Raw genomic sequence first — 14,107 nt, 5'->3', positions numbered from 1 at the left:
TATGTTGGTTGATGTTCTTTGATAGTTTATATGTAGGTATGCATATATAGATATAGAGAGAAGAATATGGTAGTGTCGGTTGATTGAAGCATAAATGTAATTGTATATATCAATGTTGTATGATTATAATTTAAGATAGATAGAGACATTGATTGATATTGCTTAATCAATAATAGTAATGTGATAGTATGGTCTTACATTTAAATTAGAATGAAAAGGATAGAAGTCAGTGGTTTTAAATGGTGGAATGTACGATAATATGTATCATATACAAGGCAACAAGTGAATTTGATTTAATAAAGCAATGCACTGTATAAGATGTAAATGTTTAACTATAAAAGCAACCTAATAATTAATAGAGTTAATATAATAATAATTATAATATAATTTAAATATAAAACGTGTGATAAACTTTTATCAGATTTTTAATTATTATTATTATATATATATATATATATATATATATATATATATATATATATATATATATATATATATATATATATACCTACACATATCTATTTACAATTAATTGTTCGTGAATCGTCGGAAATAGTCAAATTCAAATGCATTGATGAAAAAAATAGTTCCAACATTTTGGGACTCGGTTTAATAAACTTTGCTTATCGTGTCAGAATCTTATAAAGATAAAGTTTAAATTTGGTCAAAAATTTCCAGGTCGTCACAGGAGTGAATAATTAATGTAATTTTATTTAATAGTTAATGACCAAATCTTATACCATAATGACCAAAATAAATAAAGATAGTCACTGTAAAAATTTGGGATTTTTTCGAAGACTTTTTATTCACCACCTGAGTAAACAACGGAGCACGATATAATACCCCGTGAAACTGTCGGTAGATAATCCAATATATCTGGCCACTACTGTACTATATTGACATGTGAATTTCTGTTATCTCTCTTTTCATATCCATCCACTATCACTTATAATATATTATATATTATTATATCTATTTCTATATCTATATAAATATTTACATATTTCATTACATATGTAGATACATTTACACTTACATGAACGAACCTAATCACCTTACTTTCTCGTGACTTTCCATCACAACCGACGGTAACCGGAGCCACCAAGAACCACCATCACAATCGTCGTATCTCTCTCTCATCCTATCTCTCTCTTAAGTCGTGAACACGACCACCTTTCTCCACCGATGTACCACCCCATCGAGCAAGCCCATTTCATTTTTTTTTTGTCGTACAAACCATCACCTGCCATCTTTTCGAACACCATCATCACCACCGGTGGTTGTGACAGCCAGGAATCACCATCATCACCATGCCAACTTCACCACCATTAAAACCCATATTTCTCTTCTCCATTGTTGTTTCTTCTACTACAGTCACTCAACACTTATAACCACTACTAAACAGCCACCATTCTAACCACCACCTACAGCCATTACTGCTGCAACTGTTTCATTTTTTCTGTTTCAAACGAACACAAAAATCACCACCATGCTCACTGCTATTTTTTCTGTAGCAGCCTATCACCATCGTGATTGTTGCTACTGCTAGGTTTTTTTAGGTTATACTCAATCACCACTCCTAAACTATCATCCATATTTATCATCTTGTTCATGAACCTCAACATCGACTACTTACTGTTACGATTTTGTTTGATCACCTTGGATAATTGCTGCTGAATGCCGAACAAGGAATAGGATCACTGCACCATCATAAATATGTTAATGGTCGATAATTACCCAAAACCAATCCACCAAACACCACTGTTACCCTTGTTGATTTCCTGTTATTATTCGATCATCCCGTCACCTTCAACAAGAACCCATATCTATCGATCACCTTTATATTATTACTATCTATTTTACTCTTCCGATCGATAACCACTGCTATTCTGTGTTTTGTCCCGATAAACCGCAGTTATTATTATTGTTGTTGTAAGAAGATGTTGAACTATCGTGAGTCGTGACTAGACAAACATGAAGAAAATTGAATTTTTATCGTGGACTCCCCTTTTAATTTGATTAAAGGGCTAATCAAAATTGTTTGGGCTATTAGTTCTACTTGGGCTGCTACAAATCACAAAACCCAATTTGATAACTTATGGTGCTGCGTCTGTTTATGCTGTCGAACCCCAAACCAAATCAAACACCATTCTATTTACGATGATGTTCTCAATGGAGTTGATGAGAAAGAAAGATGATCACGATGGTATGATTATGATTATGATTATGATTATGATTATAATGATGATTATGATTATGGTAGTTATTAGATGATAAGATGATGGCGATGTGATGAATCGGTTATGATAATCGATGATGATGATGCTTGGTGATGTTAAATGATGTTAGGATTATGATAAGGTAGATAATAATCACGATAATTATGATGAGATTAGAGTTGTTATTACTCTGGTTAATTTATTAAGAAGAAGGACAGATAGATAGACGAGTTATATAGTAATTAATCTGGGTTTATAATAGAAAATCAGAAACAGATGGACGGTTGGGTGGGTGTTTGTGGAACAAGAGGTCGCGGGTTCGAGTCCGAGCCGTGGCATTTATTGTTTTTAAGCTTGTTTTAAAGGTAGTTCTCTTTTTATGTTTATTATCATTATCATTATCCTTATTATTATTATTATTATTATTATTATTATTATTATTATTATTATTATTATTATTATTATTATTATTATTATAATAATTATTTATACTATTATTATTATTATTATTATTATTATTATTATTATTATTATTATTAATATAAGTATCATCATTAATAAAATTATCATTTTTAGAATTATTATTATTATTATAAGTATTATTATCATTATTAGTAGTATTAACAATATTTTTATATTTTAACATTATTATTAGTATTATTATCATTATTAACATATATTATTATTTTTATTATTATAAGTATTATCATTTTTATTAACATTACTATATAATATCAAAATATTTTAATAAATATTTATAGAACTAAACTCACTGTAGTAATAGAAAATACTAATTAGTTATTTAAAGTGAATAATATAAATATATCTAACTTAGTATTTAATATAACAAATTATGGATTTTTAAAGCTATATAAATATTATGTATATAAAAATATAAATATCACATAGGTATGTATTATTCATGTTAACAATTTTATACGAATATTCATATATAATAAATTAGGTATTTTTAATATAATACTAACTAAATATATATTAATATAACTATATAAATATTAATCACTTTAGATATATATATATATATATATATATATATATATATATATATATATATATATATACAAATTAAATATATATAATATGTAAAATAAGTTATAATATATGAATTTGTTCAATTATAATTATGTGTGTTAATATCTATATATATATATATATATATATATATATATATATATATATATATATATATATATATATATATATATATATATATATATATATATATATATATATATATATATATATATATATATATATATATATATATAAATGATATAGGTTCGTGAATCCGAGGCCAACCTTGCATTGTTCAGTTCTGTCGTATGCATATTTGTACTACAAAATATCGTATAGTGAGTTTCATTTGCTCCCTTTTTAAATGCTTTTGCAAGATATATTTTTTTGGGACTGAGAATACCTGCGCTATTTTATAAATGTTTGACGAAATAGACATAAGTACTTAAAACTACATTCTATGGCTGGATTATTACACCGAATATGCCCCTTTTTAGTCTGGTAATCTAAGAATTAGGGAACAGACACCCTAATTTTCGCGAATCCTAAAGATAGATCTATCGGGCCCAACCAGCCCCATCCATGTTGCGGATGCTTTAGTACTTCGAAATTATCATGTCCGAAGGTTGTCTCGGAATGATGGGGATATTCTATATGCATCTTGTTAAGGTCGGTTACCAGGTGTTCACCATATGAACGATTTTTATCTCTATGCAGTGCGAAATGCCTGATATGAGATGTTGTTCATGAGAAATGGAAATGAAAATCTTGTGGTCTATTTAAATATGGAAATTATTGATTACGATAAATCTATGAACTCACCAACCTTTTGGTTGACACTTTAAAGCATGTTTATTCTCAGGTATGAAAGAAATCTTCCTCTATGCATTTGCTCATTTTAATGATATTATATGGAGTCGCTCATGGCATACTTAGGACAGTACCTCGCAATGGACCAAATGTTGATGACTTCATCTAGATGGATTAGGACGTGTCGCTTCAGTTTCAGTTTTGGTTTGTGAATTCGGGTGGTGTATTGGTTTAGTTGTTGAATGACACTTGTTTTTGATTAGGATTGTAGTAGCTTTGGTTAGATGATCCTCCCCATTGGTAGTTTTGATTACTCACGTAGTTCACATGAGCATCCGACTTCATAGGAATATCATCTAGATCAACATGATTGCATTGAGTAATTTGAGGACAATTCTTCGTGAGATGTGGAACCTCGCATCTTTGACAACCAACTTGAATTGCAACTACTGTTTGTTGAATCTTTTTCAACTCCTTCCCAAATATTTGAAATTGATTGATCAAGCTTGCAAGCGTCACTTGCCCATTTTCACTCTCGACTTGTGCTACATTCGTCCTTGCTAAATGTCGCGGTGAAGGTGCCCATTCATATGTGTTGACCGAGATATCTTCTAACATAATTTTGGCCGCATTTGGTGATTTATACATAAATACCCCACCGGATAAAGAATCAAGATATCACTTCGTTAACATATTACAACCTCGATAGAATGTGTTGATATACTCCTTCGTTAAATCGTGCGGTGGGCAAGCTCTTAGTAACTTCTTGAATCGAACCCACGCATCATACAAACTCTCATCACCCCGTTAGGTGAACCCGTTAATCTCCATTCTAAGTCGCTCTACTTTGGATGGTGGAAAGAAATGATTGATAAACTCGTTTGTTAATTCTTGAAAAGATCTTATAGAATCGGATGGTAAACTTTGCATCCAACCTTTTGAGTCTCCTTGAAGTTTAAAGGGGAATGCCCTTAACTTAAAAGCGTCATCGGTGACGTTTTTGGTTTTGTAAATATCACAAAGATCATTGAAGTGTTGAATATGCTCGAACGGATTCTCAACTATCAACCCATGAAAGTAGGTATCCTTGATCAATGTGAAAAAGTTACCCTCGATCTTCCAATTATCCGCTTCAATTGGTGGTTTTGTAATAACCGGTGCTATCAATGTTGGTGCAACCAATCTATCATTCCACATTGGTGTATCGTTTGTATCATTCAATAGTTCTTGATTAACCGGAGGACCATTAGGATTGCCCTCTTCATCATTAACAATCGGATTACCGCTTGGATCCATCTCTTCTAAACAAAATAACAAAGCTTCGAAATTCTTTCTTAATACCCTTGCTTCTCTACGATAATAAACCCCTTGTATGTCTTTTTCTGGATCGGAGAATGGATGTGTGAACTCTTGATCTTTGTGAGACCTTGTTTTCATACACCAAAAGCACCTAACATTCAATCACAACACAAACACAAACGGTTTTTCCAAACAAAAATAATATATAAAATGCGAAAAGTAACTTCCGTAAGGGCAAGCCCTTATGAAAGGATCGAACAATCAAAAGTTTAAACCAAATAACCCCCTAGGCTAACCGCTTCCCCGGCAGCGGCGCCAAGAAAGTGTGATGAGATACATGCGTAACAATACATCTTTTATCCTCTAAATTTATAATTGACTTAAACACTACAATCAAGCACACACAACTAACGAGAACTCAGAACCCAGTTATTATAGAACTTAGATGTAAGTATTCTTATCAAGTTCATCCCAAGGGAAGCGGTGTAAGTTGGTTATTTATAACTATTAATTGTCCTAGGGTTTGTGATATCGGCTAAAAAGTCACGTTTTCACCCGGTATTAAAGGCCAAAAACAAGCGGCACACAGTATATCATAGAAACGTTAACACTCGGCTTGATTAATTAGAAACATTAGCACGTAGTATATCATAGCGACACATAATAGTAACCTACAACAGTAGTCTAAGGCAGTACATAACAGAGTAATACTAGTAGTGTCATACGGTAGTTACATATAGCGGTAACAAATGACAGTAGTATATAGTTGTTGTCTGTAGCAGTCACAGAGGACCATGGTATTTAGTAGTTGTAGTAAGCAGTATTATATAGCAGTATTATGTAATCAAAAGCAGATAGTAGTAGTGTACAGTAGTAATAAGCAGTAACATGCAGTAATATATAACAGTAGCATGTAGCAGTAGCGTATAGCAGTAGTACAAAGCAGTACTATAAAGCAGTAGCATATTGCAGTAAACAGTTGCAAAAAGCAGTTTTCGCAGGGTCAGGTAAACGATCAAGTTGTAGATTAGTCATATTAGTGAATCCTAATCGACTCGGTCAAGACACACTAATGCAGCCTAATTCCCTACAACCGATGCTCTGATACCAAATGTGATAACATTTGGGGTAGAAACCCACCCAGTACCTTTCCTACGGTGACCACTGAGCGTACCTCAGACACTGATTTTACAGCCCGCGTTTCCGCTACTGCCAACCCTAGAAAGGGACCGCAAGGGGTAAGAGCCAATGCTTCATCACAGGTTACACTGTGAGAACCCCCTTTACGATTAACCCGCCAAGAATTGACACGGTTCAAACCAGCTCTGATACCAAATGTGATGACTGTGACGACCCGTCCTAATCCATAAGGACGAATACAATAACATATGATTACATCGCGAGGTATTTGACCTCTATATGATACATTTTACAAACATTGCATTCGTTTTTAAAAGACAACCTTTCATTACATCGAAAGTTGACAGACATGCATACCATTTCATATTATATCAAACTATCAATGACTTAATAATAATCTTGTTGAACTCAACGACTCGAATGCAACGTCTTTTGAAATATGTCATGAATGACTCCAAGTAATATCTTTAAAATCAGCAAATGCACAGCGGAAGATTTCTTTAATACTTGAGAATAAACATGCTTAAAAGTGTCAAACAAAAGGTTGGTGAGTTCATTAGTTTATCATAATCAATCATTTCCAATCATATAATAGACCACAAGATACTCATATTTCGTAAACAATCTGTGCAGGTCTGCTCACTGCTGTAAAAATAATTCATATGAAGAACACCGGATAGGAATGCAAAACAATCTCACCAACGGTAACTAATGCATCGTGCAATGCAAAACAATCTCATCGATGGTAGCTAATGCAATCTTTATAGAAATCAAACCATTTATCAAGATGCAAAACAATCTCACCAACGGTAGCTAATGCATCGTGCAATGCAAAACAATCTCACCGATGGTAGCTAATGCAATCTTTATAGAAATCGAACCACTAAATCCAAATAATTCTATCATAGAATGTAGTTGTGAATACTTGTGTCTATTTCGTCAATTATTTATAAAAGCATCTCATGTATTCTCAGTCCAAAAATATAGATTTCAAAGGCATATAATAAAATAGTTGTAAAAACAGCACATGTATTCTCAGTCCCAAAAATGTATAGAGTAAAAGGGAATCAAATGAACTCACAATACGATATTTTGTAGTAAATATATTCATACAAAGATACTGAACAATGCAGGGTTGGCTTCGGATTCACGAACCGATATCATTTGTATATTCATTAAAACATATACTCGTAATCAAATAAATTTATATATTATTATTAATGATGTATTTTTTATATTTAATAATTTATAAGTTTCATTATTTATTTATTTTCATTTTATATATAGAATTATTAATATTGTTTAAGTTAAATATATTTTTATATGGAGATCATTTGTTTGAAATTAATAATTATGATAATGCTAGTATTAGTAATAATATTGATACTATATAATAATGATAAAAGTGATGATAATAACAAAAATAATGGTATTATTAATGATACTAATACTAAGTTGTATTAAAATAACTATTATAACAATAATTATAAAACTTGTAATAATTCCTTTAAAATATATTTTAATTAAAATTGTAATCATTTTCATAATAATATCTATATTCAAAATTTTCTATATTTATAATCTTAACAATATTATTAAACATGTATATTCATAGTTATAATAATCATAACCTTTTTTTAGTTTATAAACTAATGGCTATAGTTTCTTTTAGCATTAACTTGTAATCATAATCATAATTTACATGTATTCATATAATTATAATCAATTTGTATAATCTTTAACATAACATCTTTTATTATATATTTATGTTATTAACATGTTTAATAACTCTGAAATAATAATAATAATAATAATAATAATAATAATAATAATAATAATAATAATAATAATAATAATAATAATAATATTAATAATAATAATAATATTAATAATAATAATAATAATAATAATAATAATAATAATAATAATAATAATAATAATAATAATAATAGTAGTAGTAGTAGTAATAATAATAATAATAATAATAATAATAATAATAATAATAATAATAATATTAACAATAATAATACAATCATAATAATACTAATAATATCGATAATATTAGTAATGATAATACTAATTAATTTTTAAATGATAATACTAGTAATAATAATGATAATATCATATATTATATTAATAATCATTTCATTAATAATAACTAACATAATAACAATAATAATAATTAACTAAAATGATAATAGTAATAGTAATAATAATAATAATAACAATAATAATAATAATAATAATAATAATAATAATAATAATAATAATAATAATAATAATAATAATAATAATAATAATAATAAGGAAATGATAATAATAAAGATAAGGTAACTACCTCTATAGAAATAGGTTTTTTTTTAAAAATGGCACCAGTCAGCCTCGAACCCGTGACCTCTCGTAACCCGAAACACTCATCAAACATTGGAAGCATTACTGCTTTTCTGTTTAAATATGAATATGATATTTATTTACCCCAAATCTATTTCCTGTCCTATTTTCTTCATCCTCTTCATAAACTATCGATCAAAATCACTCCCATAACCTTTAAATTTGAGTTAAAAGATTAAAGGACTTTAAAATAGAAATAAAAACATTTATAATGAGTTTAAATGGAATTAAGAAGAAAGAAAAAAAAAGTATTGCAGCTGCCGTCGCTGTTGAAGAACAAAAAAAATTTATGATTTCGATTTTAAGAATGTTTTAGACAAAGATCATAACACGAAATATATTTCAAATCCATCCTAGAAACTTTCTCAAACATCAATTGAATCAGAAACATAAAAACGAGTTTGAATTTCACGAAGAACAAAAGGTTGACTTTTTGATTTTAAAACTTTGACTCGTAAATTAGAGCTTGATAGACAAAATTGGAACTTAAAACTTTCCAGATAATTTACATGGAAGATTCCTAACTTAACTGATTTTACACATTTTAAAATTTCATTCGAAATCGTGGTTTTGACAAAAAAAGATAGGAACAGAGGTACTCGTGCTTTGTTCTTCAAAATTTAAATTTGATTTTTCTGTTTTCACTTGAATTACCTTAGTAGAGTATTGTATAAAGGTTAATAGTTATAATTACATCTAATCCGACCCAAGTATCATTTGTTTTGTAGTTATGATTTGGCGACACAAAATATTCCATCAGGTACAAGAAAAAAAATAAAGAAATAAAAATAATAGAGGATGAAGGCGACCTTCAACAGATTTTGTTTGCTTTCTTGAACTGAATTCGATATTTATCAGATATAGGGATAAAGCTTTGATAGTAACTTGAAACTGAATGGAAATAAGGTCGACAGAATTAAAAAAAAATAAAGCTTTATGCAGATTTGATAACAGATTTGTTTATATTTGTTTTCTTTATATATTTAATAAGAATTAATAATTAATATATATTTTAATAATAATAATACTGATTAATAATAATTTTATTAATGATACACTTTTATTTGTAATAATATTAATAATATTTTTTGATGATTTTAATAATAAAAGTGATAATAATATTATGATAATATTAATAATAACAATAATAATAATACTAATAATAATAATAATAATAATAATAATAATTTTAGTAATAATAATATCAAAATAATACCAATATGAATAAGAATCATGATAAAGTAATGATAATAATAATTTTATGTAAAAATGATAATTATATTATTATTAATGATAATGATAATAAAAATAATGATTTTTAATGATAGAGGTAATATTAATATCTAATAATAATACAAGTAATAATTAAGATACAACAAGTTACATGTATCAAATTTCATATTAGAAACAATAATATTAATAATACTGATGCTAATGTTAATATTAATATTAATGTTAATAATACTAATGAAAGTAATAATAATAATAATAACAACTTATATTATAACTTTTAACTAAATTTAATATATTAACATTACATATTATAAATTACGTATCATTTAATAATCATATCTATAATAACATATAATATTTATATCTTTTATATATAATCCAATATATATATCATACTAGTTATTTATAGAATTCATACATATTTATATATAGCTTTATTTTAATAACCAATTTATTATCTTGTATATTATTTTACATACTTAATTTTACTGATCTATTGTATTTTAGTATTTTAAACCATTATATATATACTTTTGTTTATATTTATATATTTATATACATATATATACATATATATACATATATATATATATATATATATATATATATATATATATATATATATATATATATATATATATATATATATATATATATATATATATATATATATATATATATACATTCAATTACACACAATTGTTCGTGAATCGTCGAAGTTTGGTCGAGGTTAAATGAATACATAATCACATTTCAACATTTTTGAGATTCGACTTTAAAGATTTTGCTTATCGTGTCGAGATCATATAAAGATTAAGTTTAAATTTGGTCAAAAATTTTCGGGTCGTCACAATGACTCGTCCAAAACCATCATGTACGGATCATCAACAACAGGTCCATTACACGGTATAATACTACATGCTGTTTTAAAACAAGTTTTGCATTCATGAAAAGGTAACATTTTTACCAACGTCAAATGTTTTACAAACGATAACGTGCTTCTATAAATAGAAAGCATTAACATAAGTACGTGACACTAAGGTCATTACAAATCCATAGTTCGAAAATAGCATAAGTAACGAATGCAAAGTAAAAATTTCCATAATTGAGACATCTCTAATAATGCAGCGGAAGTCTAACACAGCAAGTCTATAACAGCGGAAGCAATTTCATCTAAGCACCTGAGAAATAACATGCTTAAAACGTCAACACGAATGTTGGTGAGCTATAGTTTTATTGTAAACAATAATGTAATGTAGACCACGAGATTTCGTATTCAAAACAGTATGAAAAAGTATATGCTTAACCGTGGGCACTTGGTAACTAACTTAACGTAAAATAATATATCACCCCCTAAAAGTACACTTGGTGAGTGCGTTAAAACAGAGGAAGTATTAAACACCCGTTAAATGCTAGCGCGTCTAGCCCTAGTGGGGATGTCAAACCCTATGGATCCATATCTAAGATTCGCGTTCACTGATTCATAAACCATTGACTAAACGTTACCGAGCTAAGGGGAAAGTTTGTGCCGTTATATCACCCACACATATATAAAGCTTAAGTACTCGTGTCTAGTAAGTAAAACACAAAAAGTGCATGTATTCTCAGTCCCAAAAATAGTTAAAGTAAAAAGGGAGCTATAACTCACAGTGAATGTGCTGTAAAATCGATACGAAAACGTAACCAAGTAGTAAGTTGGTCTGAAAGGTCCTCAACCTAAGTCAAAGGTTAATAAGTCAGTAAATCGTCCCAAAAGGTTTAAAAGTACGTAAGTTAAGTAATAAGCATCATCATTATCATCATCCTACGTAAAAGATAAAGTAAGTTTTCAACAAGAATAGAGATTGAAACAAAGGGTTGACTTCAGACAGCTGCTACGACTTCTATACAAACTAAAATAACGCGCGGCCAGTGGCCAGGGCTCCGTTTGTGAGTCCACTTACCGCTATCCAATTTTCAGATCCTAATTCGATGTCATTTGACTGTGGCGATGGTTCAAGAGCGAGTAGGTCAGAAATTTCAGCACGTCGTTACAAAGGCGTAGTGATTTTCGGAAGGCTATAAATCCTAAACAGTATATCGGATTTAGGCGAGTCTTAAATGAAAAGGTCATCTACTCAAACTGAACTATCTGAAAATCAACTTTCCAGAAGTCCCAGGAGTCTGATCAGACCCTGAAAAATAGAAACAAGTGCTCCGGTGGGTTTCTTGGTGTTTGATTCTCATCACGGTTCTCATCCTTGATGCGTAAAAGCCTCAAGTGTACAACTCTTTGATGTTTTAGCATCATTATGACCAAGTTTTAACCATCAACACACAACTAAAAATAAAACCTAACTTTCTATAAGTTTTGAACATCAAAGTTGTCTCTTTATTGTATAAACACAATAAAGCTTCAACTTTTGTCCTTTTGATACAAGTTTATGCATCTTCATCATATGAGATGATGAAAACTTGATTTTTATCAACATAAAAATCATAGAAAGGTTCCAAGTAAGTGAGATATACAATAATAACTAAGATCTCAAGTGCTAAGAAACCCTAAGCTAAAAAGCTTGGATTTTTACAAGACTAATGAGATCATAAGCTAGAAAGCTAAGATCTAGTAAAAGTAATGAGATCATAAGCTAAGAAAGCTTAGATCTAACAAAATAATGAAACCCTAAGCTAGAAAGCTTGGATCTTTAATGTTCTTGAAGATCTTTTAAAGAAAAAAGTTAGATCTACAAGTTACCTGAAGTTCATAAAAACAAGTTTTGATCTTTTAACAAAATAAAGTGATCTTAAGCTATAAAACTTAGATCCAACAAAGTAATGATGATTCAAAGCTAAAAAGCTTGAATCTTTCATGTTCTTGACGGATTCAAATCAAAATTTGAATCTACAAGATATAACAAGATTAAAAAGCTAAAAATCTTGATCTCATGATGATGATGATGATGATGATGATGATGATGATGATGATGATGATGTCGTGATTAAGAAGAAAAAGAGAAGAAGAAGAAAATTCAAGAACTTACAATTTTAGTGTGGGAAAGACTAGAGAGAAAATTAGAGAGCAAATATGTGTGAAATGAGAATGAAATGAAGTGTGAAATGAAGAATGAGGCTTGCATTTATAGTGGTGGTGGGGGAGCATGGTGGCGACGGTTATGAGGGACAAGGGGGACAACTTTTGCTTTTTGCATGGTGGTGGTACAAATGTGGTGCTTGTATGTTGGGATCCCATGCAACATGTTGTAGTAGTGGCACACAAAAATGCTAGTATGTTGGCTCATCTAAATTGGTTTTTGTCTTAAATTTTAATGGGTCATAATTCCATTAAAATTGGGGTAACTTAAAAGTCCATTAGCTATAGTAGGCTGGGCTTAAGTCCATTAAGGTAAAAAGTCCATTAAGACTAACTAGTGCGCATTAGTAAAACACTAAGCGTAATTAAGCAACCAATAAGCCAAGTAATTATCATTAGAAAATAACAATTAGTTTTAAGTAGTCATAACGCTCCAATTATGACAAAAGTTTAACGTGTACAAAGTACGTAGCTCGTTCTAAACGCCAAGTGACACTAACAGTCGTAAAAGCATTCGAGGATCAAGTTAAGTGATTAAGCACTTAATAACACGTTTTAAAATATTAATGAAAGTAATAATCATAAATTAAGATCCCAGAATATAATATAGCACAGTACGCACCAATACGCAGTTTCGTGAAAATAAATATAAGTCGAAAAATTCGGGTCGTTACAATGTCTTATGACAGGGGCGTTTAGGACTATTGTAGTAAATATAAGGTCACGGCGTATCCATGAGCCATCACTCCATAATACCGGCAAAGTAACTGTTGAAATCATAACATGCACTTGTTTTAGCCTTATCTGAATTACAAATTTTATCGTATTTACTTTACTTTACTTTACTTTACTTTATCTAGAAAAACCAAAATTAGGTAATCAACCACTACTCCTGCACCTTAGAATTATC

At 29.2% G+C, this 14,107-nt stretch overlaps 1 non-coding gene across 1 annotated transcript; it reads left to right on the top strand.

Moving 5' to 3' along the window:
- The first annotated feature begins 4,797 nt into the window (after positions 1-4,797).
- On the top strand, positions 4,798-4,904 carry LOC139874076 (small nucleolar RNA R71). Its single transcript, XR_011767779.1, has one exon. It is a non-coding gene; the product is annotated as a small nucleolar RNA R71 (small nucleolar RNA).
- The last annotated feature ends 9,203 nt before the right edge of the window (positions 4,905-14,107 follow it).

The sequence above is a fragment of the Rutidosis leptorrhynchoides genome, chromosome 10 (assembly GCF_046630445.1).
Source record: "Rutidosis leptorrhynchoides isolate AG116_Rl617_1_P2 chromosome 10, CSIRO_AGI_Rlap_v1, whole genome shotgun sequence".
Lineage (NCBI taxonomy): Eukaryota > Viridiplantae > Streptophyta > Magnoliopsida > Asterales > Asteraceae > Rutidosis > Rutidosis leptorrhynchoides.
The sequence above is the reverse complement of the archived record's forward strand: the minus strand, read 5'-3'. Positions and strand labels throughout refer to the sequence as shown.